Source organism: Alligator mississippiensis, chromosome 4 (assembly GCF_030867095.1).
Source record: "Alligator mississippiensis isolate rAllMis1 chromosome 4, rAllMis1, whole genome shotgun sequence".
Lineage (NCBI taxonomy): Eukaryota > Metazoa > Chordata > Crocodylia > Alligatoridae > Alligator > Alligator mississippiensis.
The window spans coordinates 19,489,666-19,504,394 of NC_081827.1; the positions used below are offsets into that span (position 1 = coordinate 19,489,666).

Sequence of the window (14,729 nt, forward strand, 5' to 3'; positions counted from 1 at the left end):
TGCATTGTGTGAAAGTATTTCTTAAGTTGAAGGAAGGATAAAACTGAATAAAGCAGAAATATTATTCACTTGGGGAAATTGTTTTTATAATGGGTCCTAGGAGAAGATGAATTTGGTAAGCAGAATAGTCAGAATAATGGAAAAGATGGTTGGCTTTTGATTTATGAAATCCAGGAATCAATGTTAGCAGCTAAAACTTTTGTCTTGCTTTTTACTGGTTCTTGGGGATGAATAACATGCACCATGCTGAACGTACACAAGGTTTTCCATTCTGTGGAGTTCAGCAGGGTTGAAAGCCACCATCATCCTTTTTGATTGTCTTGGCAGATGTTGCAACTGTGTATTATCATTAAACATGGCCTGTGGTTAAATGTGGTTAGTGCATGAAGCAACGACGTGGTACCCTGCTACCATAATGGACATCATCTTTTAGTAGTTACATGAGCAAACAATAAGATCTTCAGGAAGCTGTTTAAAACTCGCACTCCCTATCTGAAGTACTTACATTCCTAGGTAGTCTACGTCAGTAACTTTGAGGCCTTTTGGAAGTTGGTAAGTCTAGCAAGAATTTGTATTAATCAGAGTACAAGTGAAGCATGTGTCCTAGTGGTTGGATTCCTGTCCTGTGCTTTAAGTTAGCAGGAAACTGATTCCTTCTATGGATGAGGAGTTCACCTAGGCTTAATGACTTGATGTTTTGCACTGTGTTGTATAACAGCGTATTTCTCAAACTTAAGAGTTACATGGAAAAGGCCAAATTTAGTCTTGTCAAAATAAAAGGTTCAGGAAACAGATGGGCTGGATGTCATATTTAAGAGGCAAAGAAACTGCCATCCTCATGTTTGAGTGCAAACATGCACTAAACCAGTTCCTCGATAGTATCTTTTCTATCATTCCTGAGACAAAGTTGAGAACCTGTGCCAGCCAGAGGGCTGCTGGTCTACTTTCCTTTAACAGCAATCAAATTTGTATTTTGATACAAAGTTGAAAAATGTTCCACTTCTTTGAAAGAAGATTTTGAATCCTACCTTTCATCATCTTCTAATAATCCACTTCTGTCTGTTCTTTCAAAAACTTCTGTAACCGATAAAAAAGAGTATCTCACACTTACAATGACTTAAGGTACTCAGAGATGTTGTCCCTCAGGGAGGCAAGTCCTATAGGGCAACATGGGTTAAAGTTGTAGTCTCCACCAGGAACTAAAAGCTCTCATAGTCTGAGGCATGTACACCATATATTTGCAAATGCATTTTGCAGGTGTTTCTTAGGCCCTGAAATTAAAGCCTATTTATAAAATTTTGCATAATTTATATTATGCTTTGCATTTGTGGGGCACTTTTCATTGGACACACTTAAATGATGGTCATAGGCCAAGATTTTAGGCTGGCATCTCTGCTAGCATGGACTTGTCGCTGATTATAACCTCCTAGCAAATTGTCTCAGTGGTAGAAAGCACTGTAGGTCCCTCCACCCATCTACAGCCGATAGAGACAAGGATTATTGGTAGCTATTGTTCTTCCCAGCTGGGTAATATTGGCTAGAGGGGAGGCATGGCCAGGCTAGCTGGGAGACTGTGCTGATTCAGAGCATTCTTCTCATCCGTTTCTGCTGGTATCTCACTCTGGAACCACATGCAACCCTGTCCTTTCTAACTGGCATCTGTCTTGCTTTGTCAAACTCACTTACATTGTTTCTTAAACATCAGAAATTATAATTAGATCTGTATAGATCAGTAACCAGATGAGTTATAAAGCAACACTAAGGGCAGAGTATGGATAGAAGCACAGCACAAATTGGAATGTAGATGTTCTGCCCATTTGATGGACTCTGCTTCTGCAAGGGAAGGGGTGACCCAGCATAATAAATTAAACTATTGGCTTTCTGTGTTGCTGTATATCAAAACCCACCTCCTTTGCCAGTGCCAGGCCTATAAACTTTCCTGACGGCAACCAACTGAATTCTGTTTCGAGAACTAATTCCCAGCGCCTGTTGCATAAGAAGAGCTGCAAATCCTTAAGTAGCATGATCCTCTTAAAGGAAAAATACGTATGTCAGACTCATGGCACCAGAATGTGCTTAGTTGGGCACTTATTGAGAGATTCCCAGCAGGGCCCACCTGCGGGCTGTCTGTCTAAATAAATATGGTTCAGTTATATACTTCTTAGTGGGGACTCAATTCCTGTAGGGACTGGGGAGAGGGGAATTAAATTAACTCTTATTAGAAGAATGTTGCCACCTGGCAGTGTAACAGCTTGATAGTTCTAATTTTGCAATTAGTCTTTGCAAATAGAGTTTTGTTAGCTCTTTTCAAATATTCTTGCTCGAACTAATCTTGGGTTGTTCTCTTTAATTAAAGAAAACAGTTTAGATTCTTGAATTCCCAGGAATCTAAAGGTAAAACATATAAAGGACTTTTTTTATATATATATTCAGGCTTCATGTGGAGTCAACTTTTTACCCTAATGTGAATGTCATTTGGGATAGGCTGCTGTCATCCTTTATATGGTCATAGAGTGTAGCAGACACTTACCCCTGCTAAAGGACCAGGTAGAAATGACGCCGGTCCATGGACAAGCACTGCAGGCCTTGCTGATCAGTTGCTTCTTCCTACGGAGAGAAATTTGGCTAAAAATGAGGAGGGGAGAAGGCTAGAAATAAACATCAGTTCTACTCCTATGAATTGGTCTGTGGTGCTGTATGTTTTATTCCTTAAAGGGTGTCATGCATTGTCTAGCCCCTGATACTAATAAGCAGCCTCATGAGAATTCCTCCTGGAACAGTGCAGCTGCAAACTGTGGTTTGTAGTTAAATGCCAAAATCTTGCGCTTTACAAACACTAATCACACCGTTTTAAGCGGTTTGCATTAGACTTTATTTAGTGTTTGTCAGCGTGCCAGCCTGACAACTAAAGGGTCAGGAATATATATAGAACAGCGTAGGCAACAGTTGTGCCAACGTTTCCAGACCATGTCACCAATGTGGCCGCTATGGATAAGATGTTTTGTTTCTGGATCCATTTATTTGATCCTTAGTGTCTTGGCTGAGACTTTCTGTATTGGGCTCTTAATTTGTAGCTGTCCAGAGAGGCACTGTTACTGATGATCAGGGGCAAACCCAGCTCAAGTGGTGTGGAAGTGCAGTTTGTCTGATGTGCACATTGTCATGTCTGAATGTGGGCCAGAGATGTTCTACCATGCTTGCTGGAGGAGATCACTAGCTGGGGCTTTGTTTGTCTTTCTCCCCCACCCCTTATTGGTTCAGTCATCTCTTTTTGATTGAAGCATGTTGGGTGAGATTGTGAGCTTGCCTGTGCTCCTTCCCAAAGATGGAAGGAGGCAAAGGGCTATCATTTCCTATGGTAGCCATGGATCTGTGGTACTCCTACCTTCCATTACCTATGGTAGCCATGGATCTGCGGTACTCCTACCTTCCATTACCTTCTGGTCATATAATAAAGATGCAGTTAAATGAAGCTGTTAGTGTCTGTAAATACGTAGGTCTGGAGAAGCTGCATCTGCAAGCTCCAAGGGAGCTACTACTGGCAATTTTGGAACCTCTGAAAATTATCTGTCATAAATCATCTTTGGCAGGAGAGGTACCTGATGGCAAGAAGAAAGGCATTTAGAAGAAGGAAGATGCCAATCAATGAGTCTGTTCTGGGTAAGGTATTCAACTATATCTGCAAGTTGCTATAAACTATTTTAGATAGAAATATTTAACTGACAATAAAGTATTAACAGAAACCTATTTTATAATAAAACTATTGATTTATGTCAACAAAAGAAATAATACAGGCTTGTTGGGGAGAGACTTGTTATGATGCTGTATAGTAAAGGCCTAGAGAAAAAGGCATAAATACTAATCAGATTGAACAATTGCATGGTTTCAAAATGGCTTAGTGAAAAAAGAGCAGTGGTTAATTAATACAGATTTTCAAATGGGCATCTAAAGCTGCTGTATAGATTTGACAATGAACAAATACTGTCAACATTCAGAAGAGAAGCAAGCACACAGACTTCAAGCTTCAGCGTGACTTGAAGAGCTGGAGCAGTGGGTAGACTGCGGCGAGTTGAGAGTCACTGTTTTATAAATTTGCATCTGAGGAGAGATTAATATAGTAATGTACTGAGGGACAGCTTTCTGGAAGGTAAGGAGTAATAGTAGCTCAGACTTGATATAAAATGGCAGTGCAGTCTCATTGAGGAAAATATACTGTACCTCAGAAAGGAGATAAAACACTATTTTACTTTCTCTCCTCTGGGCGTGGACTGATGAAACATTTATACTGGTTTTAAATTATACCAGTTTACAACAGGTCATGCAGGATTGATATAAGTGCTTCTTTGGCCCTGTACTTGTCTAAGTGGAGATGTGGTTGTAACTATAAACTTGAATCAAACAGGTTTAACGTTACAGAGATTTAATTCTATCTGTACCAGTATAGAAGCAGATAAGCACATCAGTTGTATTGATTCAGTTGAGGCTGCTCTGTACCTTTTAAAGCAGCACCCAGATATATTACAAGGCTAAGTTTCTTACCCCGCTGCAAGGATGAATGCTTATGTGATAGTTGGGGGTATATATAGCTGAAGGTGGGTGCTCCCAATACTTTTGTTCATTTTATTGTGTTTGAGACTTTGGGCCCAAAATCACTTTGTAAAATCTTAGCCACACATGCATTAGCTTGTAAATCTAAGAAAGTAGTTGTGCCATTCTACACAGCCTTGCCATGAATTGCTCTGGGATAGTATATATGGTTTTTATAAGAATGAGAAAAAATACAACAAGTTTAAGAAAAAAAAGATACAAAGGTCAAAGTTTAAGTTATTTGAGGAGGTTAAAGTAACTAAACTTACATAGAGAGAGGTAGTTAGCTGTGTTAGTTGGAAGTCAGGCAGAAAGCAGGGCAGGGTAGCATATCAAGACTAACACATTCAGAGAGGCATAAGCTTTCATAGGCCACAGCCTGCTTCATTGTACGCTATGAATTCATAACTCAGAAAAAAATAAGACCCTGGAGACATGTGGCTTATGGTCTGTAATAATGTTCAAGGTAATGCTATAAACGAAGGAAGGGAATTAATCAGGAAGAAGAAGGACAAAGAACAGTGGCTTGAGGCAGAGGAGAATTTTTGAAGCTAGATATTTGGAAAAAAAAAGCTTTTAAGTAGTAGAAACAAATGGCCAGTGGCATTTCAATAGCTATGGAATATCATGGCAAATATACAAAAAAATTAGTCACAAAAGTTAGGGACATGATGATTTGTTCTCTTATGGTTAGTATTTTATTTATTCCTGTAGTTGTTATAAGTTCTGGTAGAGAACAAAAAATAACAGAGTACCTATGACTTTCAGTCACCTGTGGTAGTCTGGACACAAGGCATTTTCAGCAGCATAACCTACCCTTATACCAGTCTCTCTCCCTCTGGAAAAAGTCAGACACATGATGTACAGCTCTACACCAATGTTATTGACAGGAAGGTGGTGCAGAGTTACCTTGGGGAAAAACGAGACATTAAACTACCCTGGTGTAAGTTCCACTGTTGTCTATGTGTCTGCTGCTGTCCCATGGTAGCTGTTTGCTGAATGCGAATAGGGTATTGCCAGCAACTGGTGTGGTGCTGTAGCATTGCCTACTGTATTCCAGGAAGGTTGGTAATCTATCTACTCTATACCTGCTGTAATTTGCACTGGTGGGTAAAACCAAAAGTTACTTTGGTGTTAATGGGCTGTGCATCCAAGCCCTTGATCTCGGTGATAATACTTTATTAGAACTCCTGTAAAAGTTCCTGCTTCAGGAAGGGCACCTTGTACAAGGGGACATTGTATAAATGTACAATGGCTGACCATGCTGCAAAGAACATTGTATGCTCATACAATACATTCAAGCACAGCTATTGTTTGCTTCTAAGAACATATCACACATCCTCACTTTGAGTCCTTTGTAAACAGTGTATCCTAAAGTCACTTGATTCTCTATTCCCAAATGGCATCCATCTGTCTTTCTATGACACTTTGAATTTAAGTAGTTTTTTGGCTCTTTTCCAATGGCAAACAAAGCCATTCTTGTATATTTATATTGTATTCTATTCTTTCCTGGACAGAAGTCTTATTAACCTGAAGGGGACCACATTTCCACACAGCATAATTTGTTTTGTTACATAGTGTTTCTTGGACTATAGTCCATTGAGCTCCGGTACTCTGTAGAGCTCATTATTATCAGGTAAAAAATAAGAACAGTCTGTGGTCAGAGTGCTTATAGGCAGATGCAGTGAAGACATTCAGAAGCCCTGGGCAACCCAGCGGGGGAAATAACTTTTTTTCCTTAGATCTCTTAGTACCTGAAGGCATTATGGACTGAATTGCAGAACAGATTTTAATGAGGAGATGGGAGAAGGAGAAGGGAGGTTGGCCAGTGGGGATTAGGAAGGTATTTCATGCATAAAGAGCAGTATGGATAATAGGAGAAGATGAAAGGGGTAATGAGACCAGCACTATTGGTGCTAGCTGGCAGTCTGTAGAAAGAAGTATTTTAAGAATCAGACAGTGGTTTTTCTCGGGAAGGGAATTTCATGAAGACTTGGAAGGGGTCCACAGAATGAGAAATTTCACATGTGCAACATATATATTGCCTTATGGATATATAAACATAAGAAACTCCAGAACAGGAATTGTTGTGGTAAAGCTGGATACACTTGATGACTGATTGAATCATGTAAATATTTATTGGTATTATAATTCTTTACCTTAAGCAACCTCTCACTATAATTTAATTTAAGTTCACTGTGAGATAATCATGATGAGTCTTCTAGATCTTCTAGGACAGTAAAAGTATGAACACAAGGGCATGATGATTTGGGAAATCTGCTTGCACCTTGGGTTTTTTTTTTATATTGAAGTTATAGAAATTGTTTGACGGGAATACTTTCACCTATTCCTTAACTTTAATGACTGAACTTTGATTTTGGACAGCCCCACAGAACTGTGACCCAAGTCCAGAGAATGCTCCAGATTGGTGAAGATGCTGAGTTAGGGAAATACCTGTAGGCTATATTTTTTGTCTAAATCTGTGTATTTGTATGCTACTAAATTAAGCATACTGCTATTTTAGAATCCTGAACAAAATCTGTGCATGTGCCTAGGAGAGGTAAATGGTAAACCTCAAACTGCTTGTGTGTGCACAAGGTTTTAGGAAAGGATTTTTTAAACTAAAAGAGTATCTTGGTCCTGAGGCTCCCATGGTAATTGGGCCTTGGGGCCCCATTTTCATAAAGCAGTAACAGGGAATGAACCTGTGCCCAGGAATAATGCCAAGAAAGAAATCAGAATTGCTCCAGCTTATTGATACCCGGTGAAGAGAACCCGGGACCAGTGTAGTGGCACCAAGTCCAGGAGTCTGCTGAACATTGCACAAGGGTTTAGTGTACGTATTAGCACTGTCAGAAACAGAATACTGGGCTTGAAGGACTATTGGTCTTAGTAAGACTTTGGGCAAGTAAATTTAGTCTTGCTATACCTCAGGTTGCCCTCTGTATAATGGAAACAATAGCATTTACAAAGGTTGAATGAGGCAGATAAGATTGAATGCATGGATAGCTTAGGTAGATATATCTGTTATGGCTCTTCTTGTTCTACATTGTCTTATGCTTAGTGGTGTTGGGTTACATTATTGATCACAGATAGTTCCTTTGCATTACAAGCTCTTTATCAGAGCTGTCAAACTCCAGGCAGCTGCCGTTTGCTCAGTGAATCAACCTAAAGGCCATGAACTCAACAGATATTTCAGACCCTTCCATGCAGTGGGACAGTGCAGCAGCAGTTGGCTCATAAAGTGGTGGTTTATGTACTATTACTTCACATTGACTTAGCTAGGAGTGTGCTATGCCTTCAACCAAAGGGTTGATTGTGCCAAAACAGATTTGGTGAGAGGGGAATATAGACTGGAACAGAACGACAAACAAGCTATTACCAGCATTTGTTTTCAAGGTGGTGATAGAGCTGAAAGAGAATAAAGAAAATGGAGAGAGATTATAAGCCTTTCTTGACTCCTACTCTTTGACATATGCCTGATTTATCCACTCCTGCAAAAAACAAAAAAGCCTCCTGGAGACAGAGGACTAAATCCAGTTTTACTTTGTGCTGAATTGGCACATACACTACAGTTTTTGGTGCAGTTTTTAATCACAGATTGGAAATCTGTTTACCACTGCAGTGAAGAATCACCTTACATGTATATACAATGGGAATATAATGGAGGAGGAAGAAGAGCCTAATGTTTAGGATACTTGGCCAAAGAGCAGAAGACACAGACTCTAGGCTCCCCTCACCGACAGAAATTTAAATCTGTATCTTTTGTTCCTCAGCAAAATGTTCTAACCATCAGGCATTATCCTCTTCTTGAAGCTGGCCCACTGCATTTTGTTTTTAATATTAGTTGGAGTAAAAGCACTAGGAAAGTTCCTGTCCCATTGGGCAGTGGCTAAAGCTAGGACCTAAGCCATCTTTCCAGGGCAGCATACATCTCATTGTGCTATACAACTTCTGGCTTGCTCTCTTCCTCCTGACTCCCCATACATCCTCTCTTTTCAGTGGACAAGCTTTAAGAGGCTGGAAAAGGGTTCTGGGTAGTGCTGAGCCTTTACTGGGAAGTAAGAGAGAACAGAAGAGAACTTTTGATTCTTGTTGAGGAACAAAACTTTTGACATAATGGTAGGTCCTCAGTTTCTAGCTGAATCCCCAAAGCCACTGCATGATAATAAATTCAAAGTCTGTTTAGTCAGTAAAAAATCTAGGCTGAAAGCCTTATCTAGACTGTGGTAAAAGCTAGTAGGTTGTAGGAAACCTCCGTTGATGCTTTTTCTTCTGCCTGCAGGAGTAGAGAATCCTGCACAGCAGGCGCATCTACACATGCAATTAGTGCACGTGAACAAACTCTGGAGCTGATTGCCATGGAGATCTTGAACATCTGCCTGGGAGCAATGAACTCTGGAGAAATCAGCCCTGGAGTGTGTTCAGGTGCACCACATGGAACCAGATTGGAGCAGACCCAGCTGGCAAGGGGCACTGGGGGTCAGTCTGCCAGCCTGGGGCTGCTCCCCGCTGGATCCACGCGCTGCAGAGGGGCTGGCTGGGGCACAAGGGTGCTTCAGTGCAAGGCTAGCTGGCATGCAGCTAATTAGTCTACTGTTCAGTAAATGCCTCGTGTAGATGTGCCCAATCACTACCATCTCAGTCTGCTTCCACAATATCCTTAGGTAAAAACGTTAGTTTCATCTCTGTTCCTGAGACAAAGACAGGGAAGCATGGGTGTTAGCAGAGGATCTGCTGTAGTCTAATAATGTCAGTTATTTGGCTGACACAGATAATGTCTTCTGTATATGAAAAGTATGAATGATGTGATTACTTTATAACTTGGAGGGCTAATGGGCTAGTGGAAGTATTGATTATAGCAGGAAGGGTTGGGATATTTTGCAATTCAACCAAACATATGAGGCGTCTTACACCAATACACTCTGCTAACCTCTGCACCCCTCCCAAATTAGTATCATTGATCTTAAAAGAGCTGTAGATGACCCTGTATGTGGCAGGAGGAAACTAGCTTCCAGGGGTGCTGGGGTATGACTTGGTTTTTAATAACATCCCAAGGTTGAATTATCCTCAGCAAGAGTACAGTTGAAAAACACCATCTCCTGTGGGTCAAATCCCATAATAATGCCTTTGCTTTTTTCAGTCTTTCCTTGTTAGGATTAATGACATTTATAGTAAATGATCACTCGGGGAAACTGCATATTTGTGTTTGCAATCAAATACTTCCTAGCTGGTCGGGACCTTGCGCGTCCTCTCCTATTCAACATCAAACAGTCCGTTGCTATCGCTAATCAACCCATGATGTCAGCTGCCTGCACCTGTTTGCTAAAGTTTTTAATAGGCATCTTTGTGCCGTTACCCATGCTGACCATATGCTTGGGAGGAACATCCTGTAAATATCTTCTGAGTTTCTTCATTTTAATTGTCTCTTTAAAACTCCTTTTCTGGGACCCCCACACAAATTTAGACAGTGGTTCGGCTGATAGTGAACCAGTACTCTTACTTTTCATGCTGAACATTGTTGCCTCATTATTTCCATGAACTTCCATGAACTCCATATGTGTCACCATTGTCACCTATCTTATGTCTTGTTTTAGACTGCAAATTCATTGAAGTAGGGACCATTTCTGTGTTCCATGTTTATACAGTTCAGTGGTGTCCTGTTCAGTGACTAAGCTTCTCTGGCATTATGATTACAGCTGTGAAGGTGTAAACATTTGCTAAGCATGCCCTGTTCCCTAGCTACTACCCAGATTTGAAGGGTGCATACAGAAGTGCAGCTCCCTGTTGTAACTGAGAGCACTTTGCAGGAAGTGTAATGAGTTAAGACAATACCTTGGACCAAACAGAAGTTCAGTGGTGGTTCCAGGGAGGAGGGGAATCTAGCTGCTAGCTGTGGCCCCTCCTCTCTCTTAGCCTGTCCCTATTTCAGAATGGGAGGGGGGGAAAGAGGGAGAGGGAGCTCATCCTAGGGGTTCCCCAGCCGTAGCTGGAGGTTGTGGTGGGAGATTTGGAGCCCCCCTACCTCAGGGGCCTCCAGTTCACCTGCCCCACCCTGCAATGGGGGCTGAAACCCCCCCAGACTGAACTCCTTTTGCTCCCTTTCCCCCTCCCATTCTGAGAACAGTGACAGGCAGGCAGAGGGAAGTTACAGAAGATGTTCTGTTTTGAAATGTTTTCATCTGATCCCCTCATGCAATAAGGGGTCAGATTTTCACCTAATTGGTTATTTTTGAAGCTGTGTGCAGCTGTGCACTTGTGTTTGGTCACGACTATAGACAGCTTTCTGTGGCCAGATCAGGTGAAAATTGTCACTTCTGTCTGTGCCCTAAGTTACTGTTTGAACTTTGGAGCTGAAGGTCTTGGGTTTTGATCTAATTGATGTCTTGCGGTAGAAGCCAGGGCTCCACTAGAAATATCGGTCTCTAGAACACCTTTTCTAATAGGAGCAGTGGGGTAAAAAGAAAACAAATCTAACCCTAATTTTGAGATGGAATTTGATGAAATTATGATGGCACTGTATCATCTGGTTGGCTTGAGGAGCTAGGGATGGATGATCAAGGATCCTGGTTTTCTGTGTTTAAAAATCCTAAATTCCCTGATTTAAAAATCCCAAATTCTCATTAAAAACTCCCATGTTTTTCCATGATGAAAATGAAACATCACTATATCTATATCTATATATATCTATATCTATATATCTATATAGATATAGATATCAGTTGAAACAATATTTTATTGATATATTTATAATTTTTAAGCAATTTGGAAGCCCGCCAATGCCTCAGTCAGTATAATCAAATACATTCTAAAGACCTATATGTTTTGGTGTTTGATTTTATTTTTTTTAATCATAGAAAATCAGAGCTCCTCCTGCCACCTTTGCTCACCAGGACATGGGTCCAGCTGTGGCTGTCGCCCCTGCTGCTTTATGGCTCTGAGCAGCCCTGATATGCCGGTGCCCTGCTTATGCCAGTGCCCTTCACTCCTAACCCACAGTCCCCTGCCTCTGCCAGTGCCCTTCACTCCCAACCCATAGCTTCCCAGACCTACCGGTGCCCCTCATCCCAAGCCACAGCTCCCTGTATCCCCTCCCATGCTAGAACTCCTCACTCCTGACCTGCAGGCACCTGTCCCCACCAGTGTCCTTCATTCCTGACCCACAGCCCCCTGGCCTTTCTGGTGCCCCTCATTCCCAACCTCTGTCTCTACCCAGCTCTGCTGGAGGGGGCCCCCAGCTGCCCCCCGCCCCAGGTGGCTCAGTGCAGACTTGCAGGACTACAGTGGGGGAAGGGGGTTGGGGATCCTTCAGGGGCAGTGGGGAGCTGCATGGCTAGGCCATAGGAGACTGGTACTCTTGTTCTTAGGTGGCAGGGGCAGCTGCATGAGGCCGGAAGATGCTGCACAGGTGTGGGGTAGGGGGAGGGTCATGGCCAGGCTGCTTTGCATAGCATGTGAGCCCCAGCCTGGGGTGTGGGGTGCTACAGGCATTCCCTCCTCCCTTCAGGCTGCACCAGGGCTGGACTTATTTTGCCTCTGCCTGCAAGAGCAGGAGCCACCATGAACAGGACCGAGACTGCCTAGAGACCCTCACCCTCCTCTAGCCCCCCCATAGCATGGTGTGCACCAGAACTGTGCTCAGCGTCAAGCTGCTGTGTTCATTCTCCCTACCGTGCCACAGCCCCAGTCGCAGCTCCAGGCCCGGCAGTGCAGGGCAGCATGTGGTGCCCCAGCCTCTTGCCTGTACTTCCAGCCATGCAGCTCCATGCTGCTCCTAAAGGAACTCCCCTCTCCACCCCCTTCTCCTGCTGCACAGCTGAGCTCACCAGCCATTATGAGTGCTGCCCAGCCTCCCTGCCCTGCTGCAACCACGGATCCTGGATTCCTTCCCCTAGTGCTGGTAGGCACCTGCCTCTTTTCCCCCCTCCCCCAACTCCTCCCCCCCCTACATTTCCCCCTCCCACTAACACAACCCCAAAGACAGTCCCCAAGCCCTGGCCCTCCACCCCTCTCCCCCCATAGACTTACTTGCATCCAGCTGCCAGGGCTGCTCCCACCACCCCGCCTGGCTGTATGCTGGCTACAGGTGTGTGTATGTGCACACACACATGGTGCCTCCTGCTCCCCAGCCCCAAGCAGCTCCTGGCAGGCTGGAAGGCTGCCAGCCTGCAAGGGGAAACCCATGGTTTGCCACAGTTTTCTCCTTTAAAGGGGGAAGCCTGTGGTTTTTCCCACAGCAAACGGAACACCCAGATTCCTGCTGGTGACTCAAGAGTTCCCTTCCCACTCCTATATTTCTGTGACAGAGACCTGCTAATGATACCTTACTTTTGTCCTCTTGCTGATAAAGTTAAAAGACTAGGACATGGACTATTGTATAGCCAATAGGATTTAATCCTTTCAGCAGCGGTATGGATTAATAGATTTATAGCCAGAAGGAACCATCTAATCTGACCTCCTCCATAATGTACAACCTCCCTCACTGATTTCTGCAGCTGGCATATAACTTCTTCTGAAGCTATAACATTACATATAATTACTGAATTTCCTGTCCAGTTGTAAAGAAGGATACAGAATTCAATAGTGGCTCAATTTTGGTAGAAAAGGAAAGCAGCAATCAATTAGACAGGTTAGACATTTCAGTTCCATTCTTCAGAGCAGTTGCATGGCCACTTGGGTTGAATCAGGGGCTGAAACAACAGGCATTGACAGACATGAAAGCAAAACCAAACAAACGGTGCTTTACCAGAAGAGGAAACGTGTTAGTTTTACCCAGCTCCCCAGTGTCTGCATAGATCGGGCACTTCAGTGGAGCTTTTTGGCACTTCTATATAAGGCTGGTTCAATCAGCTATTAGATAAAAATGCCCAAAAGTTGCGCTGAATCACACAATCTATACAGATGTTGGGAAAGCCGGGTCAGACTAACATGATGCCTCTCCTGCGCATGCTCTGTGCAGGGGCACGCTAAGCTGAAAGTAAAATGCCGTGGGTTGTTTTTCCCCCCCCCACATCTTTATACAGCCAGAAAATGCCAAGAAATCTTTCCTGATTGTTCCTTGGTACAGCTGGATCTTAAGTGCTAATATGTCACTTCTAATCTTCTCTATCTCTATTTTATTAGCATGTTTTTATTTGGCTGTGCCTCACTTTCCGTCTTACTGTTACAGATGGCCTTGGCGGAAAGATGGTTCAAATAACAGGCAGCTTTGCAGAGTCCTGGGATTCAAAAATATCTTTCTGAAGACTGTTTCCTGTCACTTCAACTTCCCCTCTTTTCAGTGTGCCTTTTACTAGACTATATTGAAGGTTGACATTTTGGTTAATGGCACACAATGTTATCAGCCAGTGTCCCAAAGAAAAGCAGTTTTGCTAATCCTAAGGAAAAAAAAAAAAATTATGAGTCTGGTTGAGAAATCATGAGATTTTGAGGGTTTTTTAAAGACATAAGCTTCTCAGTTCTTTGCCATCTGGCATACACATTTCACTTTTTTTCCTTAGTCATAAATTTAGTATTTCTTCCCAAATGGACTGAGATTCATTCAAGAATAGAATAATTGCAAATGTTGGTAAAAGACGGAGACAAAGAGACTAAGCAGCATAGGTCTCAATAACAGTAGGTGCTTGTGAGCTGGGCACTGATGTAATTATCCTTTGTGGTTTTGGGCAAGCCCCTTAACCTCTTCTTCTGATTCCCCATCTGTAACTTGGAATAATGCCTTCCATTGGTATTGTGAAGACTAACTAGTACATGCTTATAAAGGACTTTGAAAAGATGTACAAATCTAAGAATCACTGGCATATTTTCTTTACTGCAAAGTCTCTCAGGAAATCTATTTTCTTAAAACTTAGAGCAATTTCCAGTATGTGTATGGCACTTACAAGGTAGCAGTCAATTTTGGTTCAGCTTTTCTGAAAGTCATTTGCATTGTAATGCACAGAGATAGCTAAATATCCTCCAGTAAATGAGTATGCTTCACTCTTCGTTCTTCATCACTCCTTAAAGGCTTGCGTATTGCACAACTCATTCTGCATGGCTCTAATTACTGATCCACCAGGTAGGTCATTCCAGCCTGTGCAAGTCAGAGCAGGGTAAAACAACCCAGCACAATGGTGACTAAAGGGCATTGCCATCTGATGTTT

General features: G+C 42.5%; 1 protein-coding gene across 5 annotated transcripts in view; it reads left to right on the forward strand.

The window, feature by feature from the left end:
- Positions 1-14,729, forward strand: part of CACNA2D1 (calcium voltage-gated channel auxiliary subunit alpha2delta 1) — a 669,683-nt gene that overhangs the window by 29,988 nt on the left and 624,966 nt on the right. The gene's annotated exons all lie outside the window — the stretch shown is intronic.